Consider the following 18,338-nt stretch of genomic DNA (forward strand, 5'->3'; position numbering starts at 1 on the left):
TTCAAGGTACATGTCTTGGTTGTGGTGGAGAACCAGGATATTGAAGATAAGAAAAGCCTGAGATAATGTCAAGGATTATTTCATATAGCAAGTGGAAGTAGCCCCAGACAGACATATATGTTACAAGCAGTAAAGCTGAGGCAGAGAGATATCTAAGCTATTTGGAATTAGACCATACACCAGACATACATTTAAGGTTTTGCTGTTTGCCCTCCTAGATTTCAGTCTTGTTTTTATCTAATCTTACCTAGCTATGATCCCATTCTTCTCTATGGAATGGAGATGTATTTTATATGTCATTTTATGTTGGAAGTAGGTAATAATTAGTTCACGATTTATTGTGTTCTAACATTTAAAGGATTACCTTGAGCCTCAGAAGAGATAATGGACTTTTGAGCCGTGTTGAGACTGTTAAAGACTAGGGAGATTGAAAGAGTTGAAGGAGCTTGCCACCTCCATAAAAACAACAGTGCCAACCAACCAGAGCTTCCAGGGACTAAACCACTACCCAAAGACTATACATGGACTGACTCAGAGCTCCAACTGCATATGAAACAGAGAGACTTGTTGGTGCACCAGTGGAAAGAGAAGCCCTTGGTCCTGCCAAAGTTGAACCCCCAGTGCAGGGGAATATGGGGGAGCAATAAGGGGGATGTATAGAGGGAATACCTGCATGGGGGAGGGGCAGGGGAGGGAATGGTGGCTTATGGACAGAAAATCGGGAAGAGAAATAACATTTGAATTGTAAGTAAAGAAATGTATCTAATAAGAGAAAAAGACTAGGGAGAATTGAAGTTGATTAAATGCATCAATAAGATGGCTTTGATTTTGCAAGGTCCAGGGGTGGCAGGAATTAAAAAAAATGTCATTCAAATTTTTATATATATTTCCTTGGATAACCAGTGGCTTGGAGAAGGTATAGATAGAATGTTCAGAAGAAAGAACCTTGCTGGAGAAAGTATGTCAGTATGGGTAAGCATTAAAAGTTTAAGGTATCTTCATCAGAAGAAGCTTGGCTTTTAGTTCCATAAGGCAATCAGTGCAATATCAATAGCCTACATTGCTGTGGCAGTCTCTAGGACCCTTTTGCCCAATGATCTAATGAAGGATTTCCATGTCTGGCCCAGTTGGAGGGATAATATTGGGGTGGAGAATTACAGTAATTGAGTATACTTTATGCATTTATGAATTGTCAAAGAACAAATTCAAGAAAAGTTAAAGAAAACATAAATGACCCAAGAAGTTTTGAAAAGATATGGAGTTCCACTTGCAATCAGAAAAATACAAAACATTTTTTCCATGTTTGACAATTTCAATGTAAGGTACTGAAAAAACATAGCATTCATTGTCATTGAGTAGATTGTTACATGTGCAATAAATGTTAGAGTTCACATACTGCTGACAGAAGAGCAAATAACTAGAATATTTCAAATACATTTTTATTTAATTTTTATGCTATGGTATTCTCATATATAGAAAATTACATGACTGAAGGGCATACCTTTGATTTAAAATGAAGAACACTGAAAGGATATAATTTTAACAGTTAAGTATAAGGCTTCATTCAAATAATTAAAGTATATGTTAAACTTTTATTTCTAAATTAATTGCTACAATATATATCAACATTAACAAAACTGTGAGATTCTGAAAAGCCACCAATTTTCAAACCAGCCTAATTTGCTCCTAGGAGTGCACAAAAGAACAAACACTGAAGATGTATGCACACACTCTTCAAGCTTGAGATCTGAGGCTATTTACAGACACAGGAGAAAATGGCTTCCATGGGCCTCTTACACAACATACAATTATTCATTTGTTTGTTTGTTTGTTTGTTTTGGAAAACCACAGTAAATAAGAATGTAGACACAGTCCATATTAAGTATGTTTAATCATAAGGGTAGATAGCTAAATAGTAAATATAGCAGTTATTCTGATCTGAAATATTTCAAAATTAGTTCGTCATATACAAATAAAGAGTATAAGTTTATGAAGCAAGTTCTTTCTTTAATCTCACATGACTTGGATTTTGAAATCCCCTACAAAGGCTTTTATTTCTGAGTGAAGTTTCAGTAAAAACAAATCTCTGTGGCATCAAAATTTAACTTGGCTTCCAACATGAGACAGAAGGAATGATTTCCTGATTACAATGAGAAAGACTGGTGAAGAGCAACTACATATAAAATTTATTTTTGATTTGTTTTTGGCACAATTAAAATGGGCTATATTAAAATTTAAGTATAGCTTCTAAACCATATACATAACATTAAATTTGCAGAAATAATGAAGCCAAACAATTTGATTCCTCTTTAATAATGCATCCCTATATCTGCTCTTAAGGTGAGGTTAGCATTTATTTATTGATCATGATGCATTATCTGCACAGTGGAACCTACTAAGCAGTTTTCATCTCCTGTGATATTTCTAAATTATTCAGAAACTAATTTCTGTTTTCTTTTCCTCATTAAAGTTTGTCTCTTTTAAATGTACCAAATTTAAGTGACCTATGTCTTCCTTGGTTTCTGCATTTCTCTGATTGTACAATGTGTTAAAGTTACTGAAGAGAATTTGCAGACAGAAGTATTTCCTGTACTTTGGTGTTTTCTATATTAGTGCCTTTTCTCTCAGGTGCTAAGGAACAAACATAAAGTATAACAGAAGCTGCTCTTCACTTTACTTGCTGATTCAAATGCTGCAACCAGATTTAATAAATAGCTGTGTTTTCTCACTTCTCATAAATTTCCTAAAAGCTGAAAATCTTTCTTCCACCATTTTAATTCATTAAAACTGGACTGCTAAAATCAACTATCAATTCTTCATATTTTATTCGACATTTCTTTTGAGGACAATAGAACTATTTTTCCTCATGTAAATGATATATGTACTTAAATCTCAGATATATAGTTGGGCATAAAATATGCCTTCACGTGGAAAAATAACAGGGATTCTAAAAAGTAGAAATAACTATGAATGTTCTGTTTTGTTAATTCTATATTTCACAATTTGTTCTGTATAAATAGATTTTAGCATTGAGTTTTGTTCTCCTTGCAGTAATTTCTCCAATATATTCCTTTTCTATTTCAACTAATGTGCCAGATTGCTTATTAGATTTATCAAAATCAAACATTGAATTTGAAGTTACTTAAAAATGCAACTTTTGAAAGTTAATGCACATCTAAGTCTTTAAGCTTTTACAAATAAAATTCAAATAAAAAACAGAAATTTCTTATGGCTCAGTGAAAATTAATCTACCTCATATCCAGGTCATAATCAATGTGATATATTCTATTAGATACAAAGTAGAGATTCTAAAAAAAAATAGCATATGTATTATCAATTAATTTACTGTACTGGCAGGAAAAGATATGTAAAAAATATTTTAAATAAATTATTTGAGTGATTGGATAATTGGGTAATTATATCTATGCTATATCATACTTTCTCTTAACTTGACAGCTTAACCAATAATGCTTTTAAAATAACACAAAAGAGAATGACTTTCCCACTTTGGAGTAGGAAAATATTCTTTTAAAAATATACACAAGGAATAAGCACAAAAGAATTGACAGAAAGTAAAACTATTTTGCTAATAAACAAATTAGAATCATAAAAATTAGGGCTGTGGAGTATACCACAGGGTGGGCAAGAACACTCAACATAGACGTATTGAGCAAGGAAGCATCACTTCATGTATTATAAAGGATTTATTCAGTCATATGGTGGGTGATTTAATATGAGCTGACAAAGAAATGAACAAATATTTAACAAAGACAATGTCTAATACATGTTAAATTTGTTACCTTGAAAGGTAAACTAACATGGGAATGGAGTGACAAAACAGGGTAAAAAAGAATTTGCAGGAACCATGAAGTCCATTCCATCTGGGTCATGAATCTGAAAGATTCTGTAAAAGGATTAAGCTATTGGCTAATTAACTACTATTTTTTAGTCACTATATGTGCATAAATGACTGGCAGAGTAAACCTTTTACATAACTTTCAACCACTGTTATTTTACCAGTGGCCAAAACTCTCTTCCTGTGTGCATGATAAACTATTTTCTGTTTGTTTAGGAAGCAGTTCTGAGAAGTTTTCCTTCCAATCCTTTTTCAGGGTAATACTCCACTGTTCCTTATGGTGCAGAATTTTTATAGACCTCATGTTGACTTTTTTCCTGTTTTCTCATCCCTGAACAAAGGAACATCTGTTATGCTGAGTACTTGCCAACAGCAGGGTGTACAGACTGCACTTGACCCCCACTAACTGTCCACATGAACTCTTGTAGACTCTCCCCCATGGATGTAAAACAGAGAGCAGGTTGACACAGCTCCTGGTTTAATTTTTGGAGTCTAACAGAGCTGCATGTTGTGCCTTCCTATCAAATTGAAGGGCAGCTTTTCCTGCTGCACTGGCCTATTCCCTGAAACACACAGAAAAGGAATCTATACCTCACTTTAAAGACTGCGTGTGTGCTCAGGATCAAGCTGAAATGTACGTTTTTAAAAACAGGCCTAAGAATACATTGTGCAAATGAGAGTTTCTGCATAATATTTGATTAGAAAACTCTAATTTACTTAAATATTTTCTTTTGAAAAAAATGTTTCAACTTGACAATGTATACAGGTGATATACATTGTCTTTGACCATTTAAATTATATGAAAACTGAAAAAGGTAATCATAATCACTCAGATAAAAACTCTCATAGGGATAAGCTCTTCATTTTACAAACTGGCATCCTAATGAGCCACTGTGCTTCTCACATCATAGTTGTCTATTTGAAAAATTCAATACACAGCAAACTTGAAAATTTGAATGCTGATGAATGTTAAATCCATCTTTGAATTTATTTTAGCTCTTAGTAAAGATTTTGAATTGCTAAATTACCGAATAGATACATTTTGATAAAACATACCATTTTTTGGCAAAGAACCTCCACAGAAGCTGCTTATTAACCTTAAAATTCATTTTCATATAAATTATTGCTGGCGGTTTTGTGTTTTCATGAGATTTCTGTGTGCACAAATGCATGTGTCTCTGTGTCCTTTTCCTGTACTATTTCTTTGGCGCTTATTCTTCTGTTCATTCTTGTTGGTTTGTTCTTTCCTACTTTGGATTGTTTATGGTCATTTTGTTTGTTTGTTTGTCTGTCTGTTTAGATGCCTGTTTTTCAATGAGAACGGGTTTGAATTCTTGTGAGTTTGGATGACAGAAGTGATCGGGGGATTCTTGAAAGAGTTGTGGGGGATGAGACTGTTAAAGGAATATATTATATTAAAAACGTTGCAATGAAAGAAAAGTAGAAGAAAGATAAGTACCATTTCATTTAGAGTTTGCAAAGTAGATTAACATCTAAGGATCTTTAGAAGAAGCATGTAAGACACGCTCAAAAACAACCTTCTCTTGTCATTCCCTGTAGCTTAAAACTTTCTTCTAAACAAATTTAATCTTCTGAGTGTATTGTTCATGCAATTGAGTCATACTATCCATGGATTTACAAAATGTTAACTATAATAAATTCACAATTTTTCTTCAAGAGTCTACACTGCCTTGTCTATAAAGTTGGTTGAGTTCTGAAATTGTGTGGTTCTGTATCCTGTCTATCAATTCCCATGCCAAATTTGTTGCTGCCCTTGTCCTCTAATTTTGTAATGTTCAACTGCCAAGATATGTCAATGTGCAATCTCTGCTTTAGTCATTGTTGGCCACGCATTCTTCTCCTTGTTTTCGATGCTTTTGTTTTCAATCCCTGAATCACTGGTCTTTTCAGATTTTACATTAGTAAAAGTTACATATACTTTGCCTTTGCCGTTTCTTGCTCAGTGCCTTCTAAAGAAGGCTTTGTTCAGACAGTGCCTAATTTCTGATTTCTTTTTTTTTTACCTGAAAAGAAAAGCCATCCCTCTTTTCAATTCTGTAACTACAACAAAGGATAAAGAGTTTAAATCATATAAATTGTCAATGCCACAATAGCCAAAAGTAGAAATGCATTCCCCATTCCTTGACTGTGGAGACTTGTTACATTCTAACCTAACAGTTTTGATTTCATTTCCACCCATTCTATATTTATTCCTACAATATAATCTAATTACATTGACTGCATGAGCTGTATAATTACCAAGATAGAAGATTTTGAGCAAAAAGAATTTAACTTTGTACTATGGCCAAGCTTTCTTCCAGAACCCTTGTTTTCATAAGCATATTGTTCATAAAAGAATTTTCAAATGTCATTGATTTCAATGCTACTTTTTTATTTCAGCATATTTTCTCGAATTCATTTTTGGTGACAATGAAATTAATATAAAAGTAAATGTTTCAACATAATGTCTTTCTTCAAAAGTGAGATCAATATACAACCAGGATATTGGTTAAGATAAGAGGATACAACCTCTCTTATTCAAGTACTATAGTGTCTTTGAAGAATATGTTCTCAGTAACTGTTAAGTTCATTGCCCACAGAAATGTCACATGTTGAATCCTAGTCTTAATATCTGCATCTGTGTAGTCACATGCTATATACTCTTTCTGAGTCTATTTCTATAAAAATATTTAAAAGTGATGATTGGTAGAAATATTATATGTGAACTTTCTTACAAAGTCTTACATGAAATAAAAATTGAGTATGGAGAATTAAATGAAAATATTCAATATTGATTCTGTCTTTTTATGATAATGTGAGCATATTGTTTATTTCCAATGTTTACTTTCTGCCTGAATAAAACTTTTTTTAGTTACCACCTTTTTAAAAATGTTATTTCTTATTCTTTATTTGCATCTTCAGCTCCAAAGTAAAAGTAATTCTAAACCTTTTCTATAGACATCCCAATGAAAACATTTCAGATTAATTCAGAAAATGTAATGTATAATATATCTTCTTCATTACAATAGCAAGTACAGACTTTTTAAAATACGTGAGGAATCCTATAAATTATCCAGGCGAATAAACAACATAAAGATTTAAGGATAAGCTGAAGAAGAATTCAGAGTATCTATAGCTTTCTCACACAGCATTACAAAGGGTGGCAATGGCTTCTCTCTGAAGACTTTTCACTTCTGAAGAGGTTATGTCCATGAGCACGATGTGCTTTCTCATTGAGTAGCGTTATAAAACACCGAGTGACATTGTTGTCCTGTTCAACCTTACAAATCAATAGTGATAAGCAACTCTCCCGGATGTCTAGGCTGCAGTTTCAACTCTGGATACAGAAAATCTCTTGTACTTTCATATTCAGTTCTTCCTGTTCCCTACTATGGCTCGCTTGCAGACGGAAGGCTTTGACAAGCTGTCCGACCACAAGAAGCAACCTGGCAACCCTACAACTGCATCAATCTCTGTTTTGGTTTGGCGCCGGTAGGGGTTTTAGATTCATCTACTTACAGGCCGATAGTCCTGGAACCTCTAAGCAATGTGGGCAGCTGGATGTTTTTTCACATTTTAGTGGTTGTTGTGGGCAAACATTATTGGAATAGTGTTTCTCAACGAAGCTTTTGTCAACAATACCTTGATGGGCCCTGAAATCCTTAGAAATGCAATTTTTAGCTGTTCAAGGTCACTTAAATCTAGAAGTATGCATGATTATAAGCACAAAGTTTAGAGAAGGCTATAGGAAACTTAATATAAATGATATTACAACAGGAAACTGTTTAAAATGAGGTGAACTTCTACCCAAGACTATTTTAAGCTTTCAAACAGATTTGCCTTCAATTCCCCTGAGTTGTGTTCTTCCCCACCTGACAACAACCCACCCCACACATACACACACACACACACACACACACACACACACACACACACCCCAGAGAGAGAGAGAGAGAGAGAGAGAGAGAGAGAGAGAGAGAGAAACATGTACAACAAACAACAAACAAATATATAAATAAATCTTAGAACTATTTTGATTTATTGTGGTTTTCAATAGTGGTCTCTGTCTGTTGCAAAGAGAAAAATTCATTAATGAGAGGTTAAGACTACCCTTGTCTGCAGGTATGTGGAAAAAATGTACAGATTGTTAGAAATTATGCTGGTTTAGTAAATCCCAATAACTATGATTTCACTGTCCCTGAATACCTAGCAAAATTAATTAATCCAGTACCAGGCGTTGTCTCTCTCTTGGTGAGTCTTAATTTCAGTGGCAAATGGCCAGCTCTGAACACATATATACAAATAACATTATATGGACTCAATATGTTGCAGTTAAGAAAATATATGTATGTATAAATACATATAAGCATGTATTAGCAATTAATGAAACAAACAGGACATAAATTTGAAAGAGAGAGGGCTTGGGAGTGAGTAGCTACATGGAGCATTTGAAAGGAGAAAAGGGAAGAAAGGGTAAAACATTATCATTAAGTTACAGGCCCAAGGATAAACAAGAATAAAGATAATAGTTAAGTCCAAACTCACAATATACAATTCAATACAGTGTTTTAAATACATTCATAAGTATTGCCAATAATAGTTAGCAAAATTAAAATAGCTTCTATAATATTTATTTGTGTTTCTGAATCCAGTTTGTCTGAATAAGACTCTTCTATTATCTTGGACACCATCATATCTACTCCATAATTACTACCAGTATCTGCAGTTGTAAATACTCTAATTTTTTTCACTGTGATGTCCCTAATGACAAAAGGTACAAGTACGTCCTTATTTAAATCTTATAATGTCCCACTGATCTCCTCAGCAAAATTATACAACTTTTTGAGACTATCAGAATTTTTTTAGATAGTTCCTAATCTGTTACCTATTCATTCCTACTCTGATTTCCAGTGCTAAATGTGTGTTTATGCACAGGAACTGTTCTTGGTTTTTGGAATGTGCTATCTTCTATTAGAATTTTGTATGTGTGATACTCAACCATTCTAATACCATGTCCCTGCCCTTTTATTTCTTGGGTACCTCGTTTGCTACCTCCTAGAAGTATTTCTTGACATTCCCTGGCAATCATCATGTTCCAATTTGTAAAAAAATAAGTCAAGATTTCACTTTTCCTGAATCAGCCTTAACTGCTTTTAATTATTTCTGCCTACCTCGTTATTTCTTCTCCTTCAAAGACATTGAGATTATACAAAAAAAATAATTTTGTTCCCTCTTTATATATTCTTCTGTATAGTTATCATAAAAATACTTTGAAGGTACTAATTTGACCCAGAAAGAAATCAGAAGATATCAACAGCATTATCTTCACCATCAAAGTTAGTCATGAAGAACAGAGTGGGTCCTTGATTACCCATTTAGAATTAAATGCTTTATTTAAAGAATGCACTCTCTAGCTTAGAAGTCATTTAATATGCCCTTAGTATTTTTCTCATGAATTAGCACTCATAGTAATGATTTCAGAAATTTAATGGTTCCTTTACTTTATAAAGTATGTAGAATGATTAAGTAACTTCTCCAAAAATATGTCAAGATGACTAAATATGAATTCAAGCTATCGAAGCAGAAAGTCTCTTTAGCACTGCATCATCCCGACTTTGAAAAGTATTCTCTAGTGGGACTGCATTGAGAATATTTCTTGAAAATTCTAAGACACATGTAAAGGAATTAACAAAAGTATTAAAAATAAATATTACCTGCCACCTAAAGTGTTGGCTCATGATTTATGAAAACTGGCTGCTCTTGCAGAGGACCTAGGTTCAATTCCCACAGCCCCAAAAGGGAGTTCACAGTTGTTTGAACTGCAGTCCCAGCCAGGGACCAGATTCACTCTTCTGGCCCCTAATGTCAATATACCTATGTGGTACAAGGCATACATAAGGGCAAACTACCCATATAAATAAACATAAACAAAACTATATTTTTAAATTTAACTCTATATTTTTAAATTGATCTTTAAGGTCATGACCTTATCATTGACACAGCACATTGTGTTTCTGTTAAGCTTCAGTGTTGTTTGGTCTCTAATAATATGTCCTGAATTTCTCTTTTTCTTCTTCTTTATTATTACTATTATTGTTGCTGCTGTAGTTATATCGAGTTTTAAAGAAAGGCTATATCTGATTAGCCCTAGATGCCCTGTCAGTCACTCTGCAGAAGAGAGATTAGTCTACCTCTGCCTCCTATGTGCTGGGATTAATGAAGTACCACCACCTTCCCAGCTGCTCTGCCCTGGATTTAAAGGAGCAAGAACTGTCAACAGAATTCCCTGTGAAGAGACCCCTAAGCCATTAGATGAACTTTCAGAATTTACCTCTCCATTAATACACAGACTCAGTTTCAGAAAAGATTTTAGCCTAATGTACAGCATGTAGACATTTGCATTGATTAAAAAAAAAGACACTGTTCTATGAATCGCTGGCAGATCTTATCAGGAATTTATCAGATATGATTGAAAGCAAATTTTGGCAAGAAAGAAGAAACAACAAAATTAGAGAAGTATCGACCTATGGAGATACATTTTCACTGGTACTTAGAAACTGAAAAAGTTAAATGCAGAGAAAAGGGAAAGAGCTGGGCATAACTTCTAAGTGCCCACTAATGGTCAAACTTAGCATAGCCAACTGACCGGCTTAGACTTTTTATTTTCTCTTTGTAATTTGATAGCTTTTAAAGTGCTGAAATTCAGAGCCTTTTAAACTATTTTTGACTTGTCTCTTTGACTCTTAAACTTAGCAGTTATTTGATACCCATCTTTTATGTATGATATATCATCTTTTTTTTTTATTTCTGGATGGATTTTTATTTGGTATTAAGTCAGCACAACTATTCTCAGAAACTCTCAGACACCTAAGGTATTGTGAGCTATGGGTGTGGTGTCTGGATTTATACTCAGATAAGCCTGATGGATGTGGGTTTTGAATCCACTTGAAATTGAACATTGTAAAAGGTTTGCAGTGCTTCAAAGAGAACATTCCATATCAGTTCATTGTTCTTCAAGGGTGTATTTCACATCAGTAGATTGGAGAAAGATAACTTCACTATCTGAAAAGTATATACTTTCATTAAAACTATCCACATGTGATTTCTGTCCTTTGGACTCAAAGCTTAAGCATACAGATTTGGCTTCATTGCTCTGACTTCCTCATTAAACAAAGGAACTAGAAAGTTAATCCATGCTACTTAGACAGTTGGCTTTGACTAATTTCCAAATTGAGTAACTTACAGTATCATAGTAAGCAGAAGCATTAGTATTTATGAAATTGACTCCCTCCTTTTTAAAAACAATTTTTTTTCATAATGCCTAACTGTCAAGTAAAATATTGTTGACAGGGTTATTGTGGTAAGATGCACTTTTCATAATTTGATGAAAGAAAGAAAAGGAAACATGGTTTTAGAGGCAATATTTATTCACTGAAAGCAACTTTTATCAAGCAATTTTCATATAATAGTGTTGAGTAGCTCAATATTTAATAGAGTTCCAAGACATCTGTTACTGAGGAAGCTTATATCGATTTTGCGTCCTCTAAACACTGAGCTTATGTACAAGGAGCTCGAAGGTTTTTCAGGATGACTACAGAAGGTAAAAGGCATGGACTTCTTCCTAAGTCTATGTTTGTAGATACTAACAAGAACTTCAGGTTTATAAAAGGTAGGAGCCAAGAGGTAGGAGAATTTCTGTAGTCAACCAGTGCTGGTCAAATAATAAATAGAGTAATAAATAGACCGTTATCTTATATCTATTTCTATGAGATTCTGTCAGTTTCAAAGATATTATTACTATGACAAAGGACAATTTAATTCATAAATTGAGGTTATTGCTAATCTGGGATGTCAACTGTGCTTCAAATCAGAGGTGACTTACTCCTAAGGTTTTCAATACATAGGTCTTAAAAATTATTTGCTTTTATTTTTATGTCATATTAATTCATGTAAAACAAAAAATCTTCAATAAATCATTGATAAATAATATCAACCTCAAATTATCACTTTCAAGAGAACTATCTCAGAAGTGATTGCCACGTTTATACACAGAATTAAGCAGGAAACCTATCCTATGACTGAGATTGCCCAAAACACAGGAAATAACACAGGGGTAAGTACTTCAGAAAGGACATTTTCTAAGTGTGGCAAGAACTGATATTTCGGGATGCCTTACTTCTTAGTTTCTCTGGCTTTACAAATTGAATGGATAGATCATTTTAAATGACAGGATAAACCATCAGCATGGTGTGTGAGGGTTTGATTATGTTTGGACCATAAAGTGACAGTATGAGAAGAAATGGCCTTATTGTAGCAAGTGGAGCTTTGTTGGAGCAGGTATGTCACTCTGAGTGGAGCTTTAAGACCCTTATCCTAGCTACCCGGAAGCTAGTCTTTTGCTATATGCCTTTGGAAGAAGAGGTTGAACTCTCTGTAAATTCAGCCCCATGCTATGCTTCCACCTTGGTGATAATGGACTGACCCTCTAGGCCAGCTCCAATTAAATATTGTCTTTATCAGAGTTGCCTTGGTCATGGTGTCTCTTTACAGCAATAAAACACTAAGACATGATGCTATGAAATATTAACACTTCAAGTGCCTAAATCAAATCAGTTAATTTAATCACTCATAAATAAGAGGTAGTATATTTCTTCCTCTGTTTTCTGTACTGAACTAAATGCTGGGTCCTTAGAGCTCATTTCCAGACATCTGATTAAAAACAATCTAAAAGTTGATTCTCTGGTGTTTTTGAGACCATGGTTGCAGGTTCCAGCTATAACAATATTGATCTTAATAAACCAATAAAGCTGTTGAAAATTCATAATGCAATACAATGTTAACAAATATTCAAACATGATTGTTTACTGTTTCTTGATGGAGTACATCTACTTCTCCCTATAAGGAATCTAACCCTCTTTCCACTAATAATGCCTGTTTGTTGATCTCATATAATGAAATTTTGTGGTTTTCATAAAGCTTATAAAACCAGTGTTTGACAACTCATTTCAAGACAGTCCATCCACGGGAGGCCACCAGATCTTTCCTGTGAGACTTTGGGTTTTCAGTACCTTCTTAGACAAGGTGAAGTCCAAGGAACAGCTTCAGTTTTGAGGGGGGTCTGAGAGAAGGGATGTCTGTGAACAGTGAAAAGAATGGCTCAAAGTCAAAATGTGAACCCAAGCTGGTGACCTGCTTTCTGCTTGATACAGCCTTTGCAGTCTTCTATCTTCTGCTTTCTCTCTGGAGATTCCTCCCTGCATGAGTGAGAGAGGGTGGGGAGAAGGGAGGAGAACAGGTCCTGTCTTTTATTTTACGTATCATTCTGATCGTTTACTCCAGGTTTTCCTTTTGATTATTTTATGAATCACAACCCTTTTACTCCAGCCATTTTATTTTTAGCAGACACACCATCCTGATTCTTAGCTGACAGCAAACACACACACACACACACACACACACACACACACACACACACACACACAAATATATATATTCGCCTAACATTGCAAAAACACTCAGAGATCTGTCTGCCTTTGTTCAGCACAGATGAGGAACTAATTGGGTGGTACCCTGCCCTGAAATTACCATTTCCGCCACACTTGAACATAATCTTGCTCTGTCCTAGGCAGACCCTGCACTCAGGAATCTCTCTGCCTTTGTATCCCTTTGTCATTGTGTCTTTCGGACAAGCAGGGTCACAGTGTAACTACGTTTGTTCCTTTAGATTTGGGAAGCTCCTCATAATTTATATTGCATACTTATATTCTGCATAGTTGAGAAATTATATGTTTTCATATACATGTATTTAGCACTCTTTCCCATAGCCTAAGGGCTGTCCTGAAGGTCCCTTTGTTTACCATTTTGAGGAGACATAGACACACTCTCAACTTATGTGCAGTTTCTAACCATCATGAGATCCTTAACATTAACAGGGAGGACATTGCTAGGAAGAAAAGAGTCCTCCACTGCTAGTGGGTCAAGAAAAGGTGTACATTATTATACAAACAAAACTTATGCACACAGCAGCCATCAGCATTTGTGGAGGCTCATACAAGGGCCCTGACCTAGGGCTAGGAACCACATCACTCTGTTCCAAACAGGACCATGCCAGGCTCAGCAGTGAAGACTGGAAATCTAGGAGCTAGGCATGTATGCTTGACTGGACTGGAGGAAACTGCTTTGAACTATCTTTAGATAAATTTTCTTTATCAAGAATAATAAAATAGAACTTAAACCTGTCTACAGTTCACTAAATTTATGTAGACTCACACTCATTAATAACTAAAATTAGCAAATCTCACTGAATCTTCTCCACCTGCCATACTATTTTAATCTAGATAGTATTGCCATTGAGAAATAATATCCTGGAAATTATAATTGAAGTAAGGTATTTTCCCCCTATTTGATTCATGTCATCATAAGGCCAGATAGCTCTGGAGGGAAGAAGTGGAAATGCTCAAAGATATAGCTAGGTAATACCTCTTTTAAAGCCTTTCCATAATAAGATAGAAGGAAGCCAGTGTTTTATTGATGGCAGAAAATTCATAGAATTGAGGGACAGTAGATGCAAATGAACCCCTCCACATGTCTCTGCACTAATATTTGATCTGTTCTTTAGGATTTTCTTTTATGTACATCAATTCCAGCTATTCTTGTTTGAATTAACTCCATAGGCATTAAGAAGAATTTAGAAGTCCTAACAAGTGTTAACATGTTACACAGAGTCAGCAACATTCAAAAGAATCAAAGAAACAATTTCATATAATGGGTACCAGTTACATCCCTTCCTATCAGGGTAAGTACTCTAGATATAAAACATAATACATGAGATAGTGCTGAATTTGACTGACACATTGTACCTGCAATTTACAACTCTGAAATCAATGATCTAGATTCCTCTTCCAGTTCTACATTGAGAATTTGGTCATTTAAGACACTCAATTAACTTTATATTGTCCGTTTTATTTTCCTTAAAGATATGGCTGCACAGTTTTATCAGTGACTGAAACAATTAAGAAAAATAGAAGTTCTGTCCTCTATCCAGCATCTAAAACTACTAGTTATCATTCTTAATAACTGGTTCTCTGCCTCAGTGTAGTGTTCCTGATGATAGGCAGCACGCTTTGTCCTTTATATTTGCAGACCTTCATACAAATCCCAGAACCAAACAGACACTAGTTTAATTATTTGTTGATTTTAAAAGAACTGGGTCAAATAACATTACAACTCAATGCCTGTAAAGTAGGAGAGGTTATTGAGAACAGTCATGCTGGAGAACACTAGCCGTTTGTTAAAAATGATAAATGCAGGGAAATTAATACAGACGCCTAGGGTGTGATGTCGAGAGGGAACAACACATAGAAAAGGGGAAGATATCAACTTGCATAAAACTGTGAAGAACAATTAGCAGATAGTAGATAGGCAACTGTCAACTGACTGGAATAGCATGAAGCCTAATAACTCTCCTTATAGGTTAATATTGACACCAGACAGATGGTTTAGAAATTGCCCTGAATTTTTCTGATATCATATTAAATTTGAATTTCAAGTATTAATTATATGAGTATAATTAGATCATCTCAAATACATTCTCTGACTTCATTCTTATCTCAGTGAACCCCTACATGTGCAAAATGCAAACTTTTTAAATGAGAGGAAACCAAGATTCATAGGTAATCTCTATGTTTTATTTCAGGTACAACACTAAAGAAAAAGATACTGTTGCTTCTCTAAATTTTGAGCTTAGTTCAAGTATTTTACTTGGTTATCTTAGTTTCCTGTGCAAAGGCAGAGGAATTAAACTAAGCAAGGCTCCAATAGAACAAAATAACTTCAGCATTACACACAAAAAAGGCAAGACCAATGAGTGACAAGGAGGGATGGACCCATGCTGGAATTCAAGCTTGGCCACAGAAAAGCTGACTCTTGAGAAGTAAGGCTAGGAAAATCTTCTCAGGTTCTTAACAACTTATTTATGCTGAATGTGAAGATTGGGTACCACTGCTTTAAAAAATATCCAGGCTTTTCTAGTTCTCACTAAGAACATTGTGATTGATACTAAGTCTGGAAGAAACATGTAAGTGTGAGTTCAAGAAGGTACGTGAGTCCACGCACATTTTTTAAATTTTATTTTATTGTTTTACATTATATTTATAATATATAATTTATAATTCTATAAAGTGTTTCAGTTTCTATTGGGTATATTAAGATAAATCCTTAAGATAAAAAAAATGAATAGCTGTGGCTTACTCTGCTGAAAGCAATTGAAATGAAACTATAACAGATATTCAGCCACAGTGTAAGGATAAAATTGCTTTTCTTGCTACCTTAATTGAAAGCTCTATGTTGCCAATGTACCCCTTTAAATTAAACATCCCTATTACTGGATAGATAGTCCAGTGGTAAAGAGTTCCAGAGGGCCGGGATTCAATTTCCAGCAACTGATTGTGGTGACAACCTTCTGTAACTCTGATTCCAGGCAGTCTGATGGCCTCTTCTGCCTTTTTGTACGCCAGGTACACATGTGATATGCAGACATATATTCAAGTAGAATACCACATACATACACTTAAAATAAAATTAGTAATTACTTGAAGAATTAGGTGAGCTATCCCCTTGGTATTCTAAGTAAATTAATTTTAAATTTTACTTTTGAAGCTCCATATTGGACATTGAGAAGCTCATTGTCTGAATTCACTCAGGGACAGGTGAAATCTTATTTACTAGAAGTGACTTTATTTAATAATTAGTTTTTTTTTTAAGGAAAAACGTCCCTTTGCATTCTGTCTTTGGTGTTAAATGGTTGTCATTAAGAGATAATGTCCTATTAAATTTCATAATTTTCTACATTTATTCCACATTGTATGGGTCATTTTCATAAGCAAGTATGTCTTCCCAGTGCATCCTAATGCCATCAACCTCATCTCTGTTGTAATATCTTGCCCACATGTCGTGTAGATGTATTGATCTGTCCCTGAATTGAACCAGTGCCACCTATATGTGTGTGGGTATGGTAATGTCAGCTAAGGCATCAGCAACAAAGCAGCAGATGCTTTGCCAAAGAAGAGTGATGCCCATTCACTCAGTATCCCTCAACTGCCAGTAGTGCCTTTGATAGGAGTCCGGCCTCATGGGGCCATGAAGATATTTACAATTACTTTAAAATGTATTTTGTGAGATCCATAATATTTCATGGACTCACAGAAAATGATTAGTGTTCACTTTCCAGTTTTGTTGCTTTTAGTTATATGTAGACATATAACATGTTAGAATATTTAAGGGTGTTATATGGCAAAAACAAACCTGCAGAAGTGGTGGTTTTTCCTCTGCTCTCAGGGGTGTCAGAGCTTCTGGAGACTAGCTTTCAGCTCTGTCAGGTAGAGAATGGGAGGAAGAAACCTGATCTCTCCTAGGTTTCTTGTCCATAGGGCTCTAGGCAGGTTCCTCTTGGGCCAGGAATGTGAGCACAAGTAGGGATCTCCCCTGAGCTCTCAGGATTGTCCACCTTTCTGAGAGTCCATGTCTCTTTCCCACAGATTTGGATATAGCAAGGTGTGCCATTGGGTCAGGTCCTGGTTCAGGTAGAAACCTGAAAGATTCTATCCCTTACTTCTCCTAGGTTCCTGTGTCCAGGGGGCTCTACGCTGGTCCCGTGCCACAGAAGTGATGGTTTTACCTCTGCTTTTAGGTGTGTCAGAGCTCCTGGAGACTGGCTTTCAGTTCTGGGCACAGGCAAAGACCAGAAGGATTTGGTCTCTGACTACTCTAGCTTCCTGTTTCCAGGGGGCTCTAGGCAGGTTCCTCTTTGGTCATGAATGTGCTCTGAAGTCAGGGTCTCCCCTGAGCTCTCAGGATTGTCCCACTTCTAAGAGTCCACCCCCCCCAACAGTATTTGGGTAAAAATGGCCCTCTTGCAAAAAGCAATCTGCAGATTCAATGCAATCCCCATCAAAATTCCAACTCAAATCTTCTTAGAGATAGGAAGAGAAATTTGCAAAATCATTTGGAATAAAAAATACCCAGCATAGAGAAAACTATACTCAACAACAAAAGAACTTCTGGGGAAATCACCATCCCTGAGTTCAAGCTGTATTACAGAGCAATAGTGATAAAAACTGTATGATATTGGTACAGAGACAGGTAGGTAGATCAATGGAATAGAATTGAAGACCCAGAAATGAACCTACACATCTATGATCACTTGATCTTTGACAAAGTGTCGCTTCTGTCTCTGACCCACAGAAAAGAGCGACACTATGACATTCTTCTCAAAGCAGTTTATTCAGGAACCTTTCTTTCTGCATGCAAGCAGCAATCTTTCTTTTCTTTTCTTCTCTCCCTCTGGTCCCCGAGCATACTCCCTTATATCCTCCCTCAACTCTGCCTCCTCAGTCCAGACTGCATAATCTCAGTTCATAGGTCCACGTCACATGGCCTGATCTTGCGTCATGGTGCGCCTGCGCAGCTCTCACAATGGACGTGG

This window comes from Rattus rattus, chromosome 3 (genome assembly GCF_011064425.1).
Source record: "Rattus rattus isolate New Zealand chromosome 3, Rrattus_CSIRO_v1, whole genome shotgun sequence".
Taxonomy (NCBI): Eukaryota; Metazoa; Chordata; class Mammalia; order Rodentia; family Muridae; genus Rattus; species Rattus rattus.